The following is a 20,783-nucleotide window of genomic DNA, read 5'->3' on the forward strand; positions in this document are numbered from 1 at the left end:
GGGGGGGGGGGGAAGAGGGCCACGATTGTCCTGGCAGCCCGGCTCCGGCCCAGGGAAGTGGCGGGACTTTGGCTGCGCCCCGGGAGGGCTCAGCGCTCTTCCAGGGACTCCGGGGCCCGAAGGGTAAGTTCGAAAATGGCGGAGGGCGAAGAAGGAGGGGCCTTGCAGGGCGGGGGGCTGGCCTCCCAGCGGGGGCAGCAAAAAGAAGCCTGCGAGGGGGCCCAGTGGCGCGGCCGGGGCTGTGAGACCGTCGGACCGTGGCCGGTGTCTCTTTGAGGCCCTGTCGCGGACGCGCCTCGGGTTCCCCGACTCGGGGCTCCTCTGGGAGATGGGCGGGCTGGTGGGTGCGCCTGAGGGAGACGAAGGGACTTCCGTTTCCTTCTAGGCTGGGGCCCGGCCGCCGAGCGGAGTTGGCATTTCCAGATTGGGGCTCGGGCCGCCCCTTCTCCAGGACCCTCCCCTCAGGACCGCGCCGGGCGCCGCGGGCGATCCGGGTTGACTCTCCTGGCGCGGTGGGTACTGCCCGTACGGGTTCCTACTTCTCCTCCTCCTCCCCCTCCCCCTCCCCTCCCCTCCCCGCGGGCCCCGCGCTGCGGGGGAGGGCGGGAAGGCCGCCCCTGCGCGGCGCGGGTGGCCCAGCCGCGGCTCCTTGCCCAGGTTCCCGGGAGCGCCGAAGGAAGGCGTGGGTGGGTGTGTGGCTTCGGGCGGGCCGGTGCCCTCCCAACCGCTGTGACCCCTAAGGTAAATCGAGTCAAAGAACTTTTTTTTTTTTTTTTTTTTTTTTTTTTAATTATCAAAGGGACCGCCCTCTCCCCACCCCCGAATCTGATGCGTGTGGCAGGTACGGAGCTGGGTGGAGTGTGCCTGCCGGGGGCTTGTGAAGCAGAAAGAATAGGAACCAGAGAGCTTCCGGGAGAGGAAATTAGCTAGTAATTCTTTCCGATCTTTGCTGCCCTAGTCACTTCCCCAGCATATTCTGTGAGTAAAGCAAAATTCAGTCTAACTTTCAGTTTCATTTTATTAACTCCTTAATACACTTAATTGTTTTCGGGAAGAGGGGGAGTGGTTATTGCTGAAACTAAAACAGCCCCCTCCACCTCCAAAAAAAAAGAAAAATGTCAATCAAAGCTCTGAAAAAACCTGCCTATCCGATTTTAATAATCTACTACTTTGCTTTCAAATCGAATTCTGTCCCTAGGTCTGTCCCACTATGCCTCGGATGGCTAATGACGCATAGAAATGTACTCTTGTAAGACTGGAGGTTGCTGTAGTGTTTCTTTCTTCTCTTTTTTTTACTTCACATTTCTTAAAACCAGTTCAATAGAACTGTTACAGACGGCCATCTTAGAACTATAACATTTCAGAGTTGGAAGGGATCTTAGCCCAACACTGATATTTTACAAAAGTAGAAAGTAAGGCACAGGAAGATTTCAAGGCTTGTCTAAGGCTACTCAACTACTTAGATTGGAACCCAGGTTGTCTGGCTCCTTGCTCACCGCTCTTTCTGCGCAACTGCTGCCCAGAGCCTCCAAGGAAGAAAATTAAATATTCAGTTCATTGCACACTTCTGAAGCGTATACACTTGGTACCATACAACTGTGCTACCACTTTCGATGTACGTATTTAACGTTTTATGAAGCCGGTGCTTGAGATATTTTTTCCCCACCATTCAAGAAGTGGCAGCAGTTTGGTTTAAAAAGATTTATACACACACGCATCTACATATTTGAATGGCCTCGGATAACTTCTTGAAGGGTACACAAGAAAAATGTTAACAGTGGCTACTTAAGGGAGGATGGAGAGGGGTGGGACGCTTTTGAATTTGCACGTGGCCTAATGTCCTGTTTGGATTTCTTACCATAAACAAGTATTTTATAATCACATACAATTTTTTAAATTTGCACACATATATGTATATCAATAAAAATAAGTATTCACCCATTGTATGTATATATAGATATATACGTGTGTGTATTTATGTATCAGTGGTTTGTATTGTAAAATCCACCGTGGTTCCTGTCAGCCCAACTGGCAAAGCAGGCCCGACTATCAGATGCTCACATTTCTTGTTTTCTTCTGTTGCTCCTAATATAAGATGGTAAAAAGAATATATAGTACTAATATTTCTATATTTGTAGGAAATGTGCTAAGTTTTGATTATCGAATAATATGGCAAACTAACATTCAAGATAATTGTATTTGATGCAGTGAAAAAATATCTGAATATAGAATCTTTACGGGTAAGAAATCATTTTAAAAAATTAAGATCGGAAGGATCCCTGGTGATTTGTAGTTCAGCTCTTTATTTTTTATGAGTACGTTAACTAGGACTCAAAAGAAGAAAAAGTGAATTGCCCAAGATTATGTATCTGATTATTGGCAGAGCTTGGACTAGGGTCTAGGTTCTAGTCCAGTGCCCCTTGTGCTGTATTTGGAACTTTATTGCTTTCTAGTGTATTCAGTGACTCCAACTACACAGAAAAAAAATGCTGAGTAAAGTTTAGGCCCATTTCAATAGATAAGAATTATTGTAATGTGCAAATTAACTTGTTCAGTGCTTGAAATATTCTACTGACGTGTTCCCCTTACATTTGGTTGTAAACATTAATCTGTTTAATAAATCCTTTATATTGTAAATGCTTACAGACAACAAATATGAAATTATGATATTTTACTGGTTTTGTTCTAATATTTAAAAGTCTGGTAGCTAGTGATAATGTGAGGGGTGGGAAGTTACGCTTTATAAAATAAACATTTATTGAGCACCTACTCTATGCCAGGGATTGCACTATGTGGTGCAGGGTTCCAAAGACAAATATGGCAAAATAGATGTCCTTGTTCTTTTGAGGCTGGGAGATTATCATGAGCTGTCAACTCTCCAGCTTTATCTGTGTGGTCTAATCTGGTAATAGTATTATAAAATGTAATCTGTAGCACAGTTTAAGGTCATTGGCAGTAGATTTGAAGAGACAAAAACAGTATTGGTAAAATAAGTTGATAATTGAATTGAACAAGTGCTCTTTTACTTTTTATTTAAGGGGGAAAAAAGAGCATGTATTGCTCACAAAATTTAAAAGTCCTAGGCTTCCAGCTTTTTACCAGTTCTTCCACTGCAATTACTGGGGAGCAAATATTGTTTTCGTGTCTTAGAGGTCACGTGGTACAATGAGAAGGGCCCTGGATTTGATGCCTGGGTTCTTGTCTTGGCTTTGTTTCCATTTAGCTGTGGGATTGTGAGCAAGTCACTACATATTTCTACATATTTCAGTGCCTACACATTTCTATTTTCTTCATAACTTTTTATGAATTAAATACCCCATTTAATTGGAAACAGAATATTGTGAATATTTTAAATTTTAAAGTAAATATGTTTCTTATAGAAAATTTATGAAATTCAGAATTGTATAAAGAATAAATATAATCCACATTCTTTTATGTTTATTTTTTTCATTTAGGCTCATATTGTGTGTAGATTGTCATAATCCTTTTTTCTCATTCAATATTCTGTATTGAACACTCCTATGTCATGAAAAGTCTTTTAAAATGTAGTGTTTATTTATCCTCCATATTATTCTATGTCCCAGTTTCTTCAGTTTTATAAAGTAACAGATTTGGGCTAGTTGATTTAAAAGATTCAAAACCTGTGATAGTAGTTTTTTTTAAACTGATTATCTCAGATCTTATCAAGGAAAAAAATCCCATGTAACAATTCCAAATCTGTTTGGAATAAATACTTAAAGTGAGAATGAATTAAGAACAAGGTGGAGGGGCGTCAGGGTGGCTCAGTCGGTCGATGGTGGTAGATGGTCGACTCTCGACTCTGGCTCAGGGATCTTGATTCGTGATCCCGGGGTTGTAGGGTCAAGCCCTGTGTCGGACTCTGTGCTGAGCTTGGAGCCTGCTTAGGATTCTCTCTTTACCTCTGCCCCTCTCCCCCACTCCAGTGCTCATACTCTCTCTCTTAAAAGAACAAGGTGGACAGATAAACCTTAATAATTTGTGAATTCTACTTTCATTTATCTTTTTCTGCCTTTCTGATTTGAATATTTTCATTTATTTTAAAATTTCAAGTGCTAAGACTTGAATTTCAATTTGTTGGAGATGTGAATGATATATGGGTCATTACTGTGTTGAAAGATGGCCTATTTTACCAACTTGGATGGGTATAGAATAGGTTGAAGAATAAGTTGGGCTTCTGGGCTTGAGATTCTGGGATTACCATAGTACAGAGGAGGGGAAATTTGCGGAAGCTCAGAAGTGCTCAGTAACTTGCCCAAGGTCCAAATAGCTATTAAGGTGCAGGGGTAGGATTTGGGTTCACATTTCTCTGATTCTAGTAGTGACGCTTTTCTTCCATTGCATGCTGTGTTTCAAAAGATGAAGATCTCTTAGACATTTTTTTTTGAGAGAGTGTGCACATGTGCAAGAGAGTTGGGGGGAGGAGAGGGAGAGGGAGAGAGGATCTCAAGCAGGCTCCAGGCCCCAGCAAGGAGCCTGATGCAGGACTTGATTTGACAACCTGATCCAAGGTCAAGAGTTGGACGCTTAAGTGACTGAACCACCCAGGTGCCCCTTGGCTACACGTTTTTTGATGGTATCGCTTTGATCAAAATTGACTAATTTGGTATCTGGATAAATTGAGCTAAGGTGGGAAATGTTGAACTAGCACTTAGGAAATGCTTTTCAGCTTGAGGCAACCCCAACAGCACACCTTGAGCACCTTCTGCTTTGAGCTGAGCTCCAACATCAGTATGTTAACAGGGGCTGGCATGTAGCAAACGCGGGCCTGGTAAAAAAATTGTTGACTGAATTCCTCTGCGTTGATAAAGAAATGGATTAGATGAAAAGGGAGAAAACTTCTAAGGCCTTCCAGATAATTTGAAATGAAGGACTTTTCGTGCTCTGAGAAATTAACCAAAGCAGTCGTTGATAATTGTATTCGCCATAAGAATTTGAGGCCAAACTTCTGAGTTGTGCTTTATGTTGCTGTGATTATACCTAATGGTAGGTTGTCCTTTGTGTGATAAAAGCATACTTTATTTTTCAAAGTTTATTTATTTATTTTGAGAGAGAGTATGAGCGGGAGAGGGGCCGAGGTGGGGGGGAGAGTGTGAATCCCAAGCAGGCTTGACACTGTAGCATGGAGCCCAACGTGGGGCTCAAATTCATGAACCGTGAGATCGTGACCTGAGCCGAAATCAAGAGCCAGACGCTTAACCGACTGAGCCACCCAGGTGCCCCTAAAAGCATATTTTAGGTGATTTTGTAGGACTCGGCCTGGGCTTTTATTATTTTTCATTATGGTATAGTTTTAATGCTGCTATATAATGCATTTTGGAGTTTGATTTTTGTATGATTGGTACCCAGTCTTTGTTAAGGATGTGTGTGATTCACTTATCATGATCTGCCTTTATAATGTGTTTTCAAGGATATGGGTCGTGGTGAAAACTGAGGTTTTACCTGTATAGACTGGGAATAGCTTGACCTCAAATGGTCATACGGAGGTTGAACCGAGTGAGTTAAGGCTGATGTTCTAAACTGGGTAAAGCTGCTACCACTGTGCTTTCCTTGGAATCTATAAATACTAACGTGTGGTTTAACTTTTATCCTTATTCTTATAATAGTTTTGTTGGCCTCAAAACACAGGCCTCTGCTGTGTATACAATCCTGTATTGCTATACGATTTACCTTTCAATATGATTTACCTGCTAATTTATCAAGCCTTGAAAGGGCAAGGAACTAACATTTTCTGCTACCTCATCAGACTAACCCTTCTGCCAGTAATTCATACAGTAATTTCCTTAGACCTATAATGGTTATAATCACTGGGTTTGGTTTTGACGGTCATTTACTGCATGAACTTTGATGAGTAACAATCAGAAGACCACAGTTTCCCCATATTTCAAATGGGGCTAGGATATGTTGGATAGGTTAAATTAGATACCACAAATGAAAACATTCTCAATGTAAATCACATACATATTTTAGTTATTATCAGAAGTAACATGGTGAAAAAAAGAGGATGGGCTGTGGAATCACACAAGCTCATACTTAGGTTTTGACCTTCTGTTAAATGGAATTAGACGTTTTTTAGTTTCAGCATGTTGTAGGTTAGAAAAAATATTTACACGTAGCTAAAATGATGGCATGGAGGGAAATGAATATAGATAGTTTGGAACACGTGGGCACTCACTAAATATATAGGCGGCTGAGTGGCTTTCAGATAGAACTAAGTATTTTTACTGGAGAAAAAGAAAAGATGTTGGCTTTTATAAAGAATTTGTTTTAGAACTTGCTTCAGATCTTAACATGATCAGGAAAGAGAGTACTTAATTCTGAGAAATATCTAGGGTAGGTGTTAGGCTCTCACCAAGTCATCTATTAAAAGAACCTCGCTTGGTATGGCACTTGTATAACCATCAGATTTTTAAGTACTGCGTCCTAATCACTCTGTCAGGATAAGTTAATCTTGATCTTAATAAATATCAAATAGAATAAGTTCCAGTTCTGTGCCACTAATCAGCTCTATGGCCTTAGCCAAATCATTTAACTTCCTTATGCTTTCGTTTCCATATCTTTAAAACGAAAGAGTGATTTCTATTATTATGTCAGCACAAATGCATTCAGTGATAGTGAACAAGTTTTGCTTGTGGGTAAGATGATTTTAATTTACAGTGTACTTGATTCAGAGCTGCCCTTTAGTAAAAATTAGGGAAATTTTGGGGCAAAGATTACAGGAAACTCTTCACTTCTTACCAGGCCCCAAATTAATTGATTATGTTTACAAGGAAGTGAGTAAACAGTTCAGAACTCCACCGGTAGGCATCATTTTCAACAAAGTCCTGTTGTTTTCAACTCAAGTTAACAATAAGTAGCAATCAGGCATTACACCTGTGTTTCTCAGCCCTCTCTGCTGGCCACTTACTGCCACCCAAGCAGAGGACCAGAAGACATTTGTTCATGGCCAACCACTGTGGACATGACCTGATGACTGCTTTCACCACTGGGAGATGACCTGTATCCCTCTTTTTTTTAACCTGGTGATTAACAGTGTCGACATCAATTTACGATTTGTTCTTTCTCATTGGGGTGGCTCAGAGTTAGTAAATCTAACGGTAACATTACAAAGTAGAAGGCTGGCACAAATTCTCAGGATAGGCAAAAAGAGAAGGGCCAAGAATATATCCTTCCCTCTCCTTGTTATAAGTTATAAAAATTATCTTTTGAGAATGAAAAGGCAAAACCTTGCAATACCAGGCCCTGCTATTGATAGTTTGCTGGGCTGTGTTCACAGATGAAGGAAGTGTTGTCACCTGGCACATAGCCAGCATGGACTCTTGATTTCTGAGTCATGAGTACAAGCCCCACACTGGGTCTAGAAATTATGATCAGTTGATAATAATAAATTTTTAAGAAGTAACCCTTATGCCAAAGTGGTACATTTGGGAAGGCTTGTTCTGAAACCCTTCAGACCTGCCTCTGAAACTTGCTCAAGAAGTTTCACAGCCCAGAAGTTGAGTTGGTACATTTCTCCATCTCAGTGAACTGATTGGTCTCTTAGTCCTGAGAATACATCAGTTCAGTTAAAGAGTGGTGTCTCATTTCAGGAGATGGTGATGCAGGTGGGCTTCCAAAGTTAGGGCTATTGTACAAACAATCTGGGATTTTATAAGAGCAATTTCTGTGGAAATGAAAGAAAAACAAAGGTTAATAATTAGAGCAGATTATAGTCCCAGTTTCTGAGTTCTGAAGGCAGCCAGTTGAGAGGATTTGTAGATGTCCAGCTCAAAGCATCTTCAGATGGAGTGAGGGCAGGCACTGGCATTCTAAAATTTTCCTGGTCTGTAATTTGAATGTCTCTGGTGATCTGAGTGGTCCACATAGCGACAGGCATGAAAATTGTTTATATGTGAGCTGTTGTGATTTCTCCGAAAGTTTATATCAAGTTGTCCAGCTTTAAATCGCATGGCTTTGGAAAAGGGACAATATTAGTTCTCGATGATTCCAAATCAGAAAGGTTGGGGGGGGGATGGTTCTTGGGTGGCTCAGTTGATTAAGTGTTTGACTCTTGATTTTGGCTCAGGTCATGGTCTCAGGGTTCATGGGTTTGAGCCCTGCGTTGGGTTCAGAGCTGACAGTGTGGAGCCTTCTTGGGATTCTCTCTCTCCCTCTCTCTCCCTGCCCCTCCCCAACTCACTCTCTCAAAATAAACAAACATATTAAGAAATTAAAAAAGAAGGGTGGGAAAAATTTGGAAATGTTAGTTTGGTGGGGTGCCTGGGTGGCTTGATGGGGCATCCAACTCTTGATTTCAGCTCAGGTCATGGTCTTACAGTTCGCAGGATTGAGCCTTGAATTGGCCTCTGTGCTGACAGCACGGAAATTGCTTAGGATTTTCTCTCCCTCTCTCTCTTTGCCCCTCCCCCACTCCCTCTCTCTTGCACGTACATTCATTAATATTAATGAATAAACATTAAAAAAAATGTTCGTTTGGAGAGTTGCAGCCAAATATTGGAGAAGACTTCTGAATTCAAGATCCAGTCCAGTTTATAGGTAGAACCTAAAAGATAATTAATAGGGGCTCCTGGGTGGCTCAGTTGGTTAGACATCTGACATTGGCTCAGGTCATGATCTCATGGCTTCTGAGTTTGAGCCCCACGTCGGGCGGGCTCTGTGCTGACAGCTCAGAGCCTGAAGCCTGCTTAGGATTCTGTGTCTCCCTCTGTCTCTGCCCCTGCTTGCACACTCTCTTTCTCAAAAATAAATAAACATTAAAAAATTTTTTTAAAGAGACAATGGCACTAGAATTTGATATTCATAATGGTGTATTACTGTCTCTCTGCAATCATCCCCATTTTTATCAAAGATAATCACAGTAAGATCAGTTTATTTGCAAATTCAGTCTAGTCTCAATAAACCTGGCCTGATTATTTACATAAGTGCAGCAAGAATAGTGATTTATCATATAGGCTCCTTTTTTAATTTAAATCCAAGTTAGTTAACGTATAATGTAATAATTTTAGGAATAGAATTTCGTGATGTATCATGAGTAACATCCAGTGCTCATCTCAACAAGTATCCTCCTTAATGCCCCTCTCTCCTTTAGCCCTTCCCCCCACCCAACACCCCACCAGCAACCCTGTTTGTTTTCTGTATTTAAGAGTCTCTTATGGTTTGTCTCCCTCTCTGTTTTTATATTATTTTTGCTTCCCTTATGTTCATCTGTTTTGTATCTTATATTCCACATATGAGTGAAATCATACATTTGTCTTTTTCTTATTTCCCTTAGCATAATACACTCTAGTTCCATCCATGTTGTTGCAAATGGCAAGATTTCATTCTTTTTGATTGTCAAGTAATATTCCATTGTATGTATGTGTGTACATACACATCTTCTTTATCTGTTCATCAGTTGATGAACATCTGGGCTCTATCCGTACTTTGGCTGTTGTCGATAGTGCTGCTATAAACATTGGGGGGCATGTGCCCCTTCAAATCAGCACTCCTGTATCCTTTGGATAAATACCTAGTAGTGCAATTGCTGGCTTGTAGGGTAGTTTTATTTTTAATTTTTTGAGGAACCTACATACTGTTTTCCAGAGTGGCTGCACCAGTTTGCATCCCCATCAGCAGTGCAAAAGAGATCTCTTTCTCCACATCCTCGCCAACATCTTTTGTTGCCTGAGTTGTTAATGTTAGCCATTCTGACGGGTGAGGTGGTATCTCATTGTGGTTTTGATTGTATTTCCCTGGTGATGAGTGATGTTGAGCATTTTTTCATGTGTCAGCTGGCCATCTGGATGCCTTCTCTGGAAAAGTGTCTGTGTCTTCTGCCCATTTCTTCACTGGATTATTTGTTTTTGGGGTGTTGAGTTTGATAAGTTTTTTGTTTTTGTTTTTGTTTTTACAGATTTTGGATACTAACCCTTTATCTGATATGTCATTTGTAAATATCTTCTCCCATTCCATCAGTTGCCTTTTAGTTTTGCTGATTGTTTCCTTTGCTGTGCAGAAGCTTTTTATCTTTTTTACTTTTTCGATGTTTATTTAGTTTTGAGACAGAGAGCATGAGCAGGGTAGGGGGCAGAGAGAGAGGGAGACACAGAATCTGAAGCAGGCTTCAGTCTCTGAGCTGTCAGCACAGAGCCTGACGTGGGGCTCGAACCACAAACGGTGAGATCATGACCTGAGCTGAAGTCAGATGTTTAACCAACTGAGCCACCCAGGCCCCCAGAAGCTTTTTATCTTAATGGTGTCCCAATAGTTCAGTTTTGCTTTTGCTTCCCTTGTCTCCAGAGACATGTCAAGTAAGAAGTTGCTGTGGCTGAAGTCAGAGAGGTTTTTGCTTGTTTTATCCTCTAGGATTTTGATGGGTTCATGCCTTATGTTTAGGTCTTTCATCCATTTTGAGTTTATTTTTGTGTATGGTGTAAGAAAGTGGTCCAGGTTCATTCTTCTGCATGTCGCTGTCCAGTTTTCCCAGCACCATTTGCTGAAGAGACTTTTTTTCCATTGGATACTCTTTCCTGCTTTGTCAAAGATTAGTTGGCCATACATTTATGGGTCCATTTCTGGGTTCTCTATTCTGTTCCATTTATCTGTGTGTGTTGTTGTGCCAATACCGTACTGTCTTGATAATTATAGCTTTGTAATATAGCTTGAAGTCCGGAATTGTGATGCCTCCAGCTTTGGTTTTCTTTTTCAGGATTGCTTTCGCTACTCAGGGTTTTTATCATATAGGTTCTTTTAATCTGCTTTGCTAAAACTTTTCATAAGGAATCTCAGATTGGACGTTTTAAAAGCTTCTTGAGGCTAGAAAGCCAAGCCAAACACCTGCCATCTGATTTAACCTGTAATACTTACAGTTTTGGGTTAATTCCTCTCGTCGTGGTTCCTAGGATGTCCTTAGGTTCCTGTACCTGCCAGAAAGTGACCTTCCTTCCTTACCTTGTAAGGCTACCAGGAACCCTGTAAATAAAGTACCAGGCTGATTTTTCCAAGGGGCTTTATTAGCTCCTTAAAGTCAACCTTAGCTCCTTAAAGCTGTCTGGTCCTATGTCTATGCATGTCTCTCTCAAACGTAGCATTCCAGTCAAAGCCTTGGTATTATAAACAGTGTTTCCAATTGTGTCCTGTTATCAGCAGAACAGATTCTTCTTGAACCTATGCAAGTAACTATATTGCCGTGGAAATAAGAATACTCCCTAAGTTTACAAATTCTGGATGGATCAGGTAGAGAGAAAAAGATGTATTTATCTTTAGTTTATCTGTAATAGGAGCCAAAAGTAGATAAAAACCTGTTTTCAGTAATTAATGTTTCATTATTTTATCTTATTTGGAAATGATCTAGATATTCAATAAATTTCTATCATTTGACTTAGCCAAACTCTAAACTTGAAAGTTATTGAAAAGATTTTAGAAGCTAGTTTTAAGTACATATACCATAAAATAATTATTAGTCAGAAGTTCACCTGAAAACTCTTATCCCACTTAAATCTCACAGATATCTAAATCACTTGCTCCCAAAAGTTATCTTTAGACTACTCAGAAAAATTTCATGAGATATTAGACAGTCAGCCATTATCCCAAGCTATTTTTCTTGCTGACAGATTTTGTAAGAGCTATAACATGAACTTATTTGAGTAGTAAACCTAAGCAGAATAAAATTTGAATGTCTGCATTATATTCAGTGTTGATAACTCTAAAGACATGCCTGTGTTTTTTTTTTTTGTTTAGTTTTTATTTATTTTTGAGGGAGACAGCGTGAGTGGGGGAAGGACAGAGGGAGAGAGGGAGACACAGAATCCGAAGCAGGCTCCAGACTAAGTTGTCAGCACAGAGCCTGATGCAGGGCTCAAACTCACAAAGCGCGAGATCATGACCTGAGCCAAAGTTGGACACTTAACCAACTGAGCCACCGAGGCGCCCCGAGACTAATGAACTTCAACTGGCTTCAGTACTGAGTATTTTTCCAGATCACATGAACCTGAGAGGCATTTGGGTTACCTTCTGTTATATTTCTGAGAACCTAAGTAGTATTTTGTTTATAAGCACTGAATTTTAAGCCAATGAAATAGAACTCTTGTACACATTAACTTTAGTAATATCATCCGGACGTAGAAGATGCCTCCCATCTACAACACACAAACATACAGACAGACGCAAGTATAGACCTTAGAGTTTTTGTTTTAAAACTTTTAGCAGTTGTGCCTTTTTAGCAGTTGTATTTTGAAAAGTTCTCGGGGCGCCTGGGTGGCGCAGTCAGTTGGGCGTCCGACTTCAGCCAGGTCACGATCTCGCGGTCCGTGAGTTCGAGCCCCGCATCAGGCTCTGGGCTGATGGCTCGGAGCCTGGAGCCTGTTTCCGATTCTGTGTCTCCCTCTCTCTCTGCCCCTCCCCAGTTCATGCTCTGTCTCTCTCTGTCCCAAAAATAAAAAAAATAAAAAAACGTTGAAAAGTTCTCTTTCTCCTTTTTTTTTTTTTTCATGTGAAATTGGGGATAGTCTAGATAAGAATTTACCCTTAAATCTCAAAGGCACTGGGAAAGAGTACAAGTTCCTCCGAGAAAGAGTTCAGTTTCCTAAGGCCAATATTTACAAGCCTTGTGAGATAAATAGGGGAGGATTTGGGATGGGTTAAAAGGAATAGGCAGAACTTTGAATTGCCTCTAGAGTTGCATTTCTAGTTCTGCGAAGATTTGTAAGATAAGGACAATTGCTCTCAATCCCTCAAAGAATTGGGTTGCAATTTAAATGGCCTTGTAGGTTGAACCACCCATAAATCCTTTTATAAGGGCTTTAGAAGATTTTTCTTTCCCTCTGGGTACATAGTTTTACTTTTACTTAGGGGAGGAGACCAAAAAAAAAAAAAAAGTTCTTGTCAGGCTCTGAATATTAGCTTCCAGTCTGGCTAGTCTCCAACCACAGAGCTGTGTGTTGTCTCTCTCTGTCTCAATGTCTCTCCCTGTCTCCATGTCTCTCCCTCCCTCCCTGTCCCTCCCCCATATATGTAACTTTTGTAAAAGTGAGCTCTGTGCCCAACATGTGGCTTGAACTCACAACCCTGAGATCAAGAGTCACATGCTCTAGTGACTGAGCCAGCCAGGTGCCCCTGAAAAAATCTTTTAAATATCTTGTCAGTTTTTAGGCAGATAAACAGCAAGCATTTTCAGGGTTTAATGCAATATGCCTTTGTAAAGTCTACATAAAGGCCTTCTTTCTGAGCGTACAGTTGAACCTCAGACTCACCTTAAGGGGAAAAGCCTCCCTTTCTGCCCCTGAACTTCGCCTTTAGTTGATATTTGTAGGAGGGCCTAGTAGAAATCCAAAGTGGGGAGGTTTTCAGGGGGATGGTCTGGCTTGTCTGCATAATCATTGGTGGGAAGAACACCCCTTAGCGGCCAAACAGGGTCCCCACGTGTGGGATTGTAAATGGCCATTAGTCTTTTTAATTCCTCTGTAAATGAGGTAGGCTCCTCTGAAAGTAGAGGTAAAACGACTTTATAATTGAAAAGATCTGCTCCTGTCTGGGGGACATGACTTCTTTGGGACTGCACAGGAAGGCAGGAAGCTGGAGGAGCCTGATTATAGAACCCAGCCAAATAAGCCTTATGTCTGAGCCATATTGTCCATCCTGGGTGTTTCTGTGAAATTTATTTTCTGACTTTTAGTATTTACATGAGTAACCTGTCTACCCTGGGCTTAGAGATCATGCTGGAGTGCTCCCTGCAAATCTTGTGGGGAAAGGGAAGCTGAAGCAAGCAGCTAGGTGTTTTAAGGGATTTTCTGGGGAAAGTGAAGGAGCTTTGGGGGCTAAAGGAATTTGCTGAGGAGATGGGCCAGATTTTATGAAATGGAGTTTATGTTAGGGATTTTAATTTTCGTACGAAGTCTAATTTCCATTCTTTTCATTTTGTTAAGGGAGTCTCTTAAGGCTAGCTCTTCTGTTTCTTTGTATCTACTTTTTAAATTTTTTTTTTAATGTTTATTTTTGAGAGAGAGAGACAGAATGCAAGTGGGTTGGGGCAGAGAGAGAGGGAGGCACAGAATCTGAAGCAGGCTCCAGGCTCCGAGCTGTCAGCACAGAGCCTGACGCGGGGCTTGAACTCACGAGCTGTGAGATCCTGACCCGAGCCGAAGTCGGACACTCAACCGACTGAGCCACCCAGGTGCCCCATCTTTGTATCTACTTTTTAATTTGGTCTTCCCATAGGTACCATTAAGACAATTGTTTAGGATGAGAGCTCTCTAAGAATTATTTTTTCAACTATAGAACCTTTTCATTTCAGAAGATCCATCATCTAGCCATTGACAAGTAGCATCTATTAATGTCCATAGCCATTCAAATCAGGAAGCCTTTTTATGGCTTAACCAAGGATGCAAGAGGCATCCCACGAGAGAGTAAAAGATTCAGGCCATACAAAATCCAGAAAGTTCACTCCCAAAGATTGTTTGAGAAAGTAAAGCCCTTTGTTGTTACAGACTGTAAGAATGGTGTGGTGAAAACAGCATCTCTGTTTTCCCACAAGAACACGACACACCTCCAGTCCCAGACCCACTAATCTGACACCCGGCAGGCACTACTAGAACGGGGCTTTTCCAGCACTAACAAAACAGCAAAGGTTGAGATGACAAAAGCCCCTTATGGACTGGGACCCCTCATAACAGACTCCCCTGAGAGCTGGCACAGTCAGATGAAAAGAGTGCTGCTTGTGACTCAGAACCCTGTCTATTTGACTGGTCACCAAGATGCATACTGGAACATGCATCTTCTGGCTGGCAGAGACAAGAGAGCATGTTCTCAACCTCTCAAGACATAGAACAAGACAAAAGGAAAACCTCATCTAGCTTTTTGTATATGTATTTAACAGCTTTAGCTAAGCCTTGGGTCTCTTGGAGCCAAACTAATACTTAAGAGGGGTGTGCCACTGGGTTGGGGATCGTGTGATTTACAGAGTACCTGGCATGGAATTTTTTTTGAGGTTGGCGAGTGACCTAGTGTAAATCTAACCTGTTCTGTGACCAACTTATCCTAACACAGGAGACTTTGGATTAGGTGGCCAGTGCTGTAACAGTTCTTAAATACTTGACCCATGCCCTCCAATTTTGTGGCTTTGGCTTCCAAGATGTTTCTTAGCAACAGCGTTTACCTCATGTGTTCATTAACCCACAGCAAAGTTTGTCTAAACAGACACGGGTCTGGTGAGAACCATGAACTCACCAATCAGTGAGGCCGGCTCAAACAGCAGGCTTCTAGGGCCTATGCCTGCGTTCTACCCCATGGCCTTCCTTCTTATGACAAACAACACAACAGAGACAAAAACAGTGACCGTCTCTGGGAGGAAAAAGACCAATAAAAATCAGGAGTGCTCAGACCTTTACCAGAGTTGCTGCACCCAAGGAACTAGTTCCACAAATATTTTTTCCTACTGATCTAAATTTAGAAAAGGAAAGAAAGGACTCTCACTACTCTCATTTCCACTGGGCCCTGCAGGCAGAGATTAAGAAGACTGACATGGTAAGAATTCCTACCTTCTGCCACATTTATCAGAGGTGCCAGAATTTCTCAGCTGCCGCAGCCGCGGAGCAAGCAGTAATCAGCCAGTACAGTTGCTCCTGCCTGACTCACCCAACTGTTTGGGAGGAAATTTGTTTCTTCTACTTTTCTAGGTGCTTTGGCTAGGAAATTGATATAAGACAGACTAACAGGAGACGAGCAAATCTGAGTCCATACAGAAGCCACATAAGAATATGAGATCTTGGGGCGCCTGGGTGGCGCAGTCGGTTAAGCGTCCGACTTCAGCCAGGTCACCATCTCGCGGTCCGTGAGTTCGAGCCCCGCGTCAGGCTCTGGGCTGATGGCTCGGAGCCTGGAGCCTGTTTCCGATTCTGTGTCTCCCTCTCTCTCTGCCCCTCCCCCATTCATGCTCTGTCTCTCTCTGTCCCAAAAATAAATAAAAAACGTTGAAAAAAAAAAAATTTAAAAAAAAAAGAATATGAGATCCACAGGCAGTCAGGTGGTTGACGCTTACTTGCCATCTTGAGATAAGGGAAAGGGGTAGGGGTCTGGGACTTCAAAGGGGAGGAAGACAGTTTACAAGAAGATGAGAAGAACAAATGTTTGATAAACAAATATTTGCCTGGCCTCCAGAGACAGGGAGACCCAGAGGAATTTGATCTACAGGCCCTGCAGAACCTCCCCCAGCGTAACCACACCTAGCCCATATTCTTTGTAGTGATCTCTCATGGTAGTTCTCTTCCTGGACCAAGCCCTCTATCTAAATTCCTTCAGGCAGTTAAGGGGGAGGTAAAAGCTTTTCCTGGGTCTTTGGGCCTTGATTGACTTCAGCTTAAAGTAATCCACATGCCAAAGTGGCACATTTTGGGAAGGCTTGTTCTGAAACCCTTCAAGGGGAACCAGAGGTTTAAGGTAAGCGGTGGCATGAATGAGATGACTTCTTGCATTGTTTGATCATGTTGGGTATTGTCTCTCTTTTAAAATATGCATGTAAACATAATGTTCAGAAATATGGATTTGTACTGGTCATCCATTTAAAATAGTGTTCTAATCAAGATAAAGATTGATGTAGGAAGATGCTTAGGATATATTATTAAATGGAAAAAGAAGCAAGTTGTAAAATACCATGTATAATAAATTTCCTCTAGAAATATTTATAATGTGCATATGCCAATGCATACAGAAAAGGTTCTGAAAGGATAGATATACTAAAAGCCACAGCCTGGGTAGTAAGATTCTTTTTTATTTTTATTTTACTTATTTCTTTTTTTAAATGTTTATTTTTGAGAGAGAGTGAGCAGGGGAGGGGCAGAGAGAGGGTGACAGAGGATCCAAAGTGGACTCCGCGCTGACAGCAGCGAGTCAGTCCAGTGTGGGGCTTGAACTCACAAATCACGAGATTGTGACCTGAGCCAAAGTCAGATGCTCAACTGACTGAGCCACCCGGGTACCCCAGTAAGATTCTTTCTTAATTCCTCTCATTGAAAAAGGAAAACATGTGTTTGTATTAAAGACTGAATGAATATCCATCTTGAAATTTTTTTTCTGCCTGTTCTGATTTTAACAAAGGGTTTGATCTGGGCTCTGAATAAGCGTAAATAGTATTCATCTGTGTCATGGATCTATAGTTTGGACTGTAGATGGTTTGTTTTTTAATCAAAGGCTACTGTTTAGCAAGCACTGTAAATCGTCTTATGGTCTGAACAGTTTTCAGTGAAATGGAAGAGGCAGTAATGGTAATAATAGTGATCTTGAGCCTTTTTATGATCTTAAGTGAATTTTTGAGCCCCAAACCTGTGTATTCTTCATGCAGAACATTTTGAGGAGCACAGTTGCATAATTTGTTTAAAAAAATGAGGGAATACCTTACTGTGTGTCCATTTTGAGCAAACTGTACCTGTGGAGTAAATTATTATCAATAATCAGGCAAAGATTGGAGGTCTTTGCTCAAATTTGAGTATTACTATGACTTTGTAAATTAAGTATGGAACATGTAATTGATATTCTCTATATTGGTTCTCAGCATGCCCTTGTGGATGTTTACAGAAGTAGGTTTCATGATCAAGAATTGTATATAGCAGTATTCATAAGTTTATCTTATTAACTGAGCTTATGAGCCAAGTGCTCATTAATGCCATTTAGTTATTTGAATGGCTCTAGTACTTAATTTTAGGGGATGAACTTTTGATTTGCTTGAATGTAATCTCCAAAATATTTTATGGCCCATTTAAAGTTAAAAGAAAATATGCTTATGGTTAGAAGAACTTCACTACTATAATCTCTTTAATGTTTTTTTAAAGAATAGGGCTGTGCTTTTTTTTGAGCATTTTCTGTGATTTATTTTTTTTTTTAATTTTTTTTTTAACATTTATTTATTTTTGAGACAGAGAGAGACAGAGCATGAACGGGGGAGGGTCAGAGAGAGGGAGACACAGAATCTGAAACAGGCTCCAGGCTCTGAGCTGTCAGCCCAGAGCCCAACGCGGGGCTCGAACCCACGGACCGCGAGATCATGACCTGAGCCGAAGTCAGCCGCTTAACCAACTGAGCCACCCAGGCGCCCCAATGTTTATTATTTTTGAGAGAGAGAGGACAGCGTGTGAGCGGGCGAGGGGCAGAGAGAGAGGGAGACACAGAACGTGAAGCAAGCTCCAGCCTCTGAGGTGTCAACACAGAGCCTGATGTGGCCCTTGAACTCATGAACTGTGAGATAATGACTTGAGCCAAAGTCAGACACTTAACCAACTGAGCCACCCAGGTGCCCCTGAACCTCACTACTGTAAATGAACAATTTGACTGAAATTTGAATTTGTATGTAAATATAGGATAAAAGCTGAATTAAAAAAAATGATACACCCTTTTTGTTCAGGGTGTATCATTTTTTAAAATTCAGCTTCTTGGGGCACCTGGGTGGCTCAGTCCAGTTGAGCGTCTGACTCTTGATTTCTGCTCAGATCATAATTCCAGGGTCATTGGATCAAGCTCTGCCTTGGGCTCTGTGCTGAGCCTGGAGCCTGCTTGAGATTCTTTCTCCTCTGCCCCTTTCCCCTGCTCATGGTCGGTCTCTCTCTCTCTCTCTCTCTCAAATTAAAAAGAAAAAAAAAATATATATATATATATATATACATACATACATATATACACACATACATACATACCGGGTTTTTTTAATTAAATGTTTTTATGTATTTATTTTGAGAGAGTGCAAGCAGGGGAGGGGCAGAGAGAGAAGGAGAGAGAATCTCAAGTAGGCTCATGTAGAGCCTGACATGGGACTTGATCCCACGAATTGTGAGATTGTGACCTGAGCCCAAATCAAGAGTCCAACACTTAACCAACTGAGCCACCCAGGTGCCCCTCAGCTTCTTAATATTATGCTACGTTTACATAAATACTACAACTTTGTAAGTCAAAATGCTAATTCTAAGCATGGAAATAACTGGCTAATACTTAAGGTGATTAAAAGATGGATTGACCTCAGTTGGGTCAGGGAGAATGTTGCTTATTTGACAAGATCCCTATGGGGAGAGTCAACTGATGAGAAAAATTTGTAATATTTCTGCATGTAATGGGAAAGAATCTTAAGATAAAATTATAATGATGTCTGATCTCGTGGTTTGTGAGTTTGAGCCCCACAAAGGGCTCTGTGCTGACAGCTTGGAGTCTGGAGCCTGCTTCGGATTCTGTGTCTCCTCTCTCTCTGCACCTCCACCACTTGTGTGCTCGCTCTCTCTCTCTCTCTCTCTCTCTCTCAAAAATAAATAAATGTAAAACAAATTAAAAAAAATAAAATTATGATGTCTTATGATTAGCACATACAAAATTTTGATTGTGTTACTATGAAAATGCTTGTGAATCCTATAATATTTTTGAAATGTGGGTTTTTTTAAGTTTTTATTTAAGTAATCTCTACACCCAAGGTGGGGCTCAAACTCATGCCCGGAGATCAGGATTCACATGCTCCTTTTACTGAGCCAGCCTGGTGCCCCTAAAATGTGATTTTAGGATAGGTTTTTATTACTGAAGAATGATACCGTTTGCATGGTATACACGTATTGACTATTTTGGTCACATTTCCTAGGCATATATTAACAATTTCCGAGGCAAATGCTAACAGTTTTTAGTGCTCACGGTGATCTCAAGTGTCCAGGGCAGTGCAGCACAATGACAGCAGTAGTGTGATAGAAGTGGTGCAGCATTCATTCTTTTGCCCAACATTTATTAAGTACTACTGCATGTTGTGCGTTGTTTTAGGCATTGAGAATACAGACGTGATAAGACACGGTCCTTGCCCAAGAGGACCTTCATGCTGACAACATACAAACACACACATCCAAACACGCGTGCATGGGTGCCTGGGTGGCTCAGTTGGTTAAGTGACTCTTGGTTTTGGATTAGTTCATGATCTCATAGTTCATGAGATCAAGGTCCCCGCCGCGCCGTGTCAGGCTCTGCTCTGGCGGCTCAGCGCCTGCTTGGGATCCTCTCTCTCCACCCCTCTCCTGCTTGCACACACACACACACACACACACACTCTCTCTCTCTCTCTCTCTCTCTCTCTCTCAAAATAAATCGATAAACTTTTAAAAGAAGGTTGGACAAACATGCAGAAATTACTAAATCTTGTTCTAGTACAACTTGGATCATCAGCAAATTACGTAGAGGGATTTGGAGTGGAAGAATCAGTAAAGATGTCATAGATGAGATTCTAGAAACATGCGTGTTCTGAGTTTTAAACAGATGCCTTTATTTAATTACATAATGTGTTTCAGCCAGCATGATAGTACTGCAGTGGGAACTAATAGGATTATGTTGCTTACATAATTCTGGTTCGTATTTTTAACATCATCCTATTAGCTTTTCTTAGGGCTGCCATAACAAGGTACCACAAACCGAGTGGCTTAAAACAAGAGACATTTATTTTCTCACGGTTCTGGACGCTACAAGTTGGAAATGAGGGTGTTGCCAGGGCCATGTTCTCTCTGAAGGCTCCAGGGAGAATCTGTTCCATGCCTTTGTTGTAGCTCTTGGAGTTGCCACTCCTCCTTGGTGCTCCTTGCCTTACAGGTGCATTAGCACTCCGGCCTCAGCCTCCATCTTTGCGTGGCCGGCTTCCCCACGTGCCTCTGTGGCCGTGTTTCTTCCCTTCTTGAAAAGACTTCAGTCATATTGGATGAGGGCCCACCCTAATGAGCCTATCTTCACTCAATTACATCTGCAAAGATCCTATTTCCAAATACATTCACATTCTTAACCAGTGGGTAGGA

The 20,783-nt window shown here is 41.5% G+C and overlaps 1 protein-coding gene across 1 annotated transcript in view; it reads left to right on the top strand.

The window, feature by feature from the left end:
• Nucleotides 1-9: 9 nt before the first annotated feature.
• The window catches only part of XIAP (X-linked inhibitor of apoptosis), a 45,722-nt gene continuing 24,948 nt past the window's right edge, over nt 10-20,783 (top strand). Inside the window, exons 1-2 of the mRNA XM_049644832.1 lie at nt 10-123; nt 386-512. The gene's annotated coding sequence lies outside the window, so the exon portion shown is untranslated. The remainder of the gene's footprint in view (nt 124-385; nt 513-20,783) is intronic.

The sequence above is a fragment of the Panthera uncia genome, chromosome X, assembly GCF_023721935.1.
Source record: "Panthera uncia isolate 11264 chromosome X, Puncia_PCG_1.0, whole genome shotgun sequence".
Lineage (NCBI taxonomy): Eukaryota > Metazoa > Chordata > Mammalia > Carnivora > Felidae > Panthera > Panthera uncia.